This window comes from Myotis lucifugus, unplaced genomic scaffold (assembly GCF_000147115.1).
Source record: "Myotis lucifugus unplaced genomic scaffold, Myoluc2.0 scaffold_15, whole genome shotgun sequence".
Classification (NCBI taxonomy): Eukaryota; Metazoa; Chordata; class Mammalia; order Chiroptera; family Vespertilionidae; genus Myotis; species Myotis lucifugus.
Window position 1 is genome coordinate 330154 of NW_005871063.1, and position 5373 is coordinate 335526.

Sequence of the window (5373 nt, forward strand, 5' to 3'; positions counted from 1 at the left end):
AATCACTAAAATAATTTTTGAAAAAAAAGATAGACAATAAAAACAGTCATTTTTAATAAAAATCACAGATAGCTTAGAAAATAATTAATAAAGCTCCATGTCAGTGCTTTTCCCTGATTATAAAACAATCCATATTCATTGTTTAGCAAAATTTCTTAGAAATTTTAACTATGTAAAATATAACTGGAAACTTAGTAAGAAAATTATAACCAAGAATTTAAAAGCTGTTGTGATTTAAAAGGAATATAAAAAAACAACCTTTGCTTAAAATTCAGATACTGCCGTCTGCCCGCAGCCATCAGGTAAACCAAGATGGGCGCTTACAAGAACATCCAGAAGCTATGGAGGAAGAAGAAGTCGGATGTACTGCGCTTCCTTCTCCGGGTGCGCTGCTGGCAGTACCGCCAGCTCTCCGCGCTCCACAGGCCCCCCCCCCCCCCCCCCCGCCCCACCCGGCCTGACAGAGCGCGCAGGCTGGACTACAAGGCCAAGCAAGGTTATGTCATATATCGGATTCGTGTGCGCCGTGGTGGCCGCAAGCGCCCTGTTCCTAAGGGTGCCACCTACGGCAAGCCTGTCCATCACGGCGTTAACCAGCTGAAGTTTGCTCGAAGTCTTCAGTCCGTTGCCGAGGAGCGAGCTGGACGCCACTGTGGGGCTCTGAGGGTCCCGAATTCTTACTGGGTTGGTGAAGATTCCACATACAAATTCTTTGAGGTTATTCTCATTGATCCATCCCATAAAGCTATCAGAAGAAATCCTGACACCCAGTGGATCACCAAACCAGTCCACAAGCACAGGGAGATGCGAGGGCTGACATCTGCGGGCGCAACAGCCGTGGCCTTGGGAAGGGCCACAAGTTCCACCACACTATTGGTGGTTCTCGCCGTGCAGCCTGGAGAAGGCGCAATACTCTCCAGCTCCACCGTTACCGCTAATATAAGTAATGTTTGTAAAATCCTTGCCTAATAAACAATTTCGGGCAGTCAAAAAAAAATTCAGATACTATTCTTAGTGAGAACTTTATTCAAAACCTACTTACTGATACTTTTGACAAGATTATATATAACTTTTGATTAGGTTATCAGTTTATAGCACTTTTGATGCAACAACTTAGAAGAGTTTTACTACTAGGTGCTAGCCTATTAATAGCATCAGAAAGTTAAAGCTCATGTTGAGAGCAGAGACAAAAGAAAAAAAATATTTTAAAAAATTACACTTACCAGTAAGAGTAGTCCCCTTATGTATAGAAGCAAATAACTAATAGCTACTTGCATCTAAAATTTTTGTGATTATAACAAAGTAATTTACATTACTAATGACACTGAGTCATGAAGGAAACATAAAATTACATAGCATTTAATCTGTTTAAGCCCTAAGGCCTTGAGAGATTACTATCAAGAATAATTTTTTAATAACTTTGAGACTTTAAAAGGGAAATTTTCAATTTAAAGAATTCCATAATTATTTGAACGAAATTATCAACTCAGATAATAATTAGCTTGATAAAGTTGTCTATTATAATAAAATTTTAAAAATTGGAAAAATATGAAAAATTGATGTAAATAATAAGATAAACAAAAGTTGCAATTATATTAAAAGTCAATATGATCCTAATTGTAAGCTGTAGAAACATCTGGAACACAGGGACACAAGCACATAAGTCACGGTTTTAACAAATTTTTAACACTATTCTCAGTCAAAATGCCATCATACTTATAAGTGCTTATTATTGAATCAAAATATCTTTCTAGTAAAAAATTAGAGCATAAGTTGGAATGTTATGAGTACAAAATAATTGAGGGATATTATAGAATCATTATACCTCTTAAGTACCATTACAGCTAGAAATCCAGGGTAGCAAAAGTCAAACAGGAAAAACAAGGATTTAAAAAGTTGGTCATAAGATGAGAAATGCCAACTGAATTATTTATGGTTCCTGTTTTATGTGCTGTGGCTCTGAACATTGACTGTTTTTTTCCTGCCTAGACTGCTCCTCCTTCAGTGGTTCCTCATTCTGGTATTCAACCTTTCCCAATATAGTCCATTCACTCTGACGATGACCTCTTCCCCAGCCATAGGGAGGAAGGGAGAGGAGAGGCTGAAACCTCAATGATGAGAGAGAATCATCAGTTGGCCGCCTCCTGCATGCCCTAGAGTGGGGAATGAGCCCCAAAACCCAGGCATGTGCCCCGACCAGGAATTGAACCATGACCTTCTGGTTCATAGGTCGACGCCCAACCACTGAACCATACTGGCTGGGCCTTAAGTCATTTTAAATAGGTTTTTATTACATTATAAAATATGTTTTAAAATACATAATATTCATAATATAATAATAATGAAATGCACACTAGCAGACGTCCAGCTTAAGAAGTAAAATATTAGTGTCAAAGGCTCCTAAGTGCCCTTCCTCATTATAGCTGGCTTTCCACTCTTTTTAATTTGTATAGCTTTTATTTTTGGATATTAATCATTTGCTTACACATAAAGAAAATACCTTTTTACAAAATGACTAGTAATTTTTAGTCCCTCTATGGCAGTGGTTCTTAACCTGTGGGTTGCGACCCCTTTGGGGGTCGAATGACCCTTTCACAGGGGTCGCCTAAGACCATAGGAAAACACATAGATAATTACATATTGTTTTTGTGATTAATCACTATGCTTTAATTATGTTCAATTTGTAACAATGAAAATACATCCTGCATATCAGATATTTACATTACGATTCATAACAGTAGCAAAATTACAGTTATGAAGTAGCAACGAAAATAATTTTATGGTTGGGGGTCACCACAACATGAGGAACTGTATTAAAGGGTCGCGGCATTAGGAAGGTTGAGAACCACTGCTCTATGGTTTCTTTTAATTTTGAGGAGTTTTAATTTTAGTATCAAATGGATAAATCTTTTCCTCTTTCAGTTCATATCCTTGCATGTGTATCTTATTTAACAGATCTATCTTGAAAATTACAAACATTTTGCCTCTGTTTTCTTCTTTAAAGATATTTTTCTTATGTTTTCCAGCCTTCATAGTCTTTCATTTTCCCTGTATTGATTTTTGTGGGTAAAGTACAATTTTTTTCATAAAAATGATTTTTCATAAATTAAAATAACAATAGCTCTTCCTTCCCACTGCTCTGTCATAAACAAGTTTCTCTCTATGCATGGGTCACTTTTGAGGATCCCTATTCTATTCCCTTGGTCTGTTTGTCTAACCTTGTGCTTTACAATGTTCACAACCTTGATATCTGGAAGGGCAACTCATCTTATATTGTTGTTCTTCTCTGGAAATTCATGACTGTTCTTGACCTCTGGCTCTTTCATGTCAATTTTAGAATTAATGTGTCTATTTGCATAAAAAATCCTGTTGGGGCACCCTTTGGAATCACACTGAACTTATACATATATTTGGGGAGAATTGCATTTTCACAATACTGAGTCTTCTTCAAGATTATGGGAGATCTTTATGTTCATTTGGATATCCTTTAATACTTTTACCATATGATTTTTATTTTTCTCCATAAGCAGTTTGCATAGCTTCTATTGGGTATATTAAGTAGTTACTTGGTACTTTGGGTTGCTAAGTTATCTTGGTATCTTTCCTAATTGAATTATTTAACTGCTTATTGCTGTTGTATAGATAAATTGACTTTTATATATTCACTAGTGACCTGGTGCATGAATTCATGCACATTGAAAGGAAATTAATTATAAGGTGGCCAGCAGGGTGGGACTAGGTGAGATGAGCCAGACATGCCCTGGAGCCAACCTCCCACAGTCCCAGTCCCTCCCTGGCTTCTGCGGAGTGAGTGGAATCCTTCTGGCAGGTGGGGTCCTTCGGCCTGGCCTGTGGGGATCAGGCCGAAAATGGCTCTCCGACATCCCCTGAGGGGTCCCAGAGTGCGAGAGGGCACTCTTCAAAGTTGCTGTTGTACAGTATGTGGAACACAAACACAACTGTGCAGTAAACCATATTCGGGGCTGACAGTGCCCAGCAATAACATAACCCATGGCCAAAGGTGGAATTGTGCGGCCCCCCGAGGAATCAAGCTCCCTCCTCTCTGGTTTCGGGGTGTCACCCGAGAATCGCTGCTGCCAAGTCACTGCAGTTCCTGCATTGTTCATCTGGCCCCTGGTGGTCAGTGCACGTCATAGTAACCAGTCATACGGTCAGACACTTAGCATATTAGCCATATATATATATATATATATATATATATATATTTTCATCAAGCAATCTTGCTAAACTCTGTTATTAAATCCCATACTTTATGTGTGGAATTGGGTTTTCTATATAAAGTCATTTCATCTCTGAACAATGACAATTTCCTTTCCCCTTTTTAATCATTATTCATTTTATTTCTTCTTTCCCTACTACACAAGCTAGGACTACAATGTTGAACAGTGATTGTGATGGTGGACATCTTTGTCCTGTTTCTTATTTAAGGACATGCTTTCAACATTAATGCTTTCAACATTAGCTGTAGGGTTTTTGGGCAGGCCTGATAGCAGATTAAGAAATTCCCTTTATCCTGTTTACTGAGAGTTGTGTGTTTTTGTGGGTGTTTTTTTATTTTTATTTTTCATGAACAGAGATATGCAGAATGCTTTTTCGCATCTCTTGAGGTGGTCACATACTTTCCTCCTTTGAATTGTTACTATAGTAATTACATTAATATATTTTCTAATGTTAAATCATCTAACATTCATGCAATAAACTTACCCATAATCCTATCTAATAATAGACAAACAGGGTAATTGACCGTACCTTCGCTACGCCTCCCATTGGATAATCAGTGCAATATGCAAATTAACCGCCAACAAAGATGGCGGTTAATTTGCATACATAGGCTCCAAGCGGCAGAGCGAAGACTGAAGGCGAGCCGGAGAAGCGAAGATAGAAGACAGAAGGTGGCTCGGGCCGGGGCCGCGAACACGGAGGACAGAAGGCCGCTCCAGCCAGAGCGAAGGTCTGGGTCCTGGGTGCCAGAGGAAAACCGGTGCCCGCAGCCAGGAGAAGGGAAGGCCTATTGCATGAATCTCTTCGTGCAACAGGCCTCTAGTGTATATATAAAAGCCTAAGGGACCTTTATGACCAGTCTGACCACCAGGGGGCAGACATTCAATGAATGCCGGAGCTGCCCCCTGGTGGTCAGTGCACACCCACAGCCAACCTCTCTTGACCAGTCAACCGCCCGCAGTCCCTCCCCTCAGTGGGCTGGCCCTGATCGGCCGATCAGGACTGGGTGAGATGGCCCCAATCAGTCCCAATTGCCAGCCAGGTCGAGGGACCCCACCCGTGCATGAATTGGTGCACTGGGCCTCTAATGTATTATAATTTTTAAAATTTGCTTTATTCAGTTTGTTCATT

The 5373-nt window shown here is 39.7% G+C and overlaps 1 pseudogene; it reads left to right on the top strand.

The window, feature by feature from the left end:
* The first annotated feature begins 294 nt into the window (after positions 1-294).
* On the top strand, positions 295-997 carry LOC102423247 (annotated as a pseudogene).
* The last annotated feature ends 4376 nt before the right edge of the window (positions 998-5373 follow it).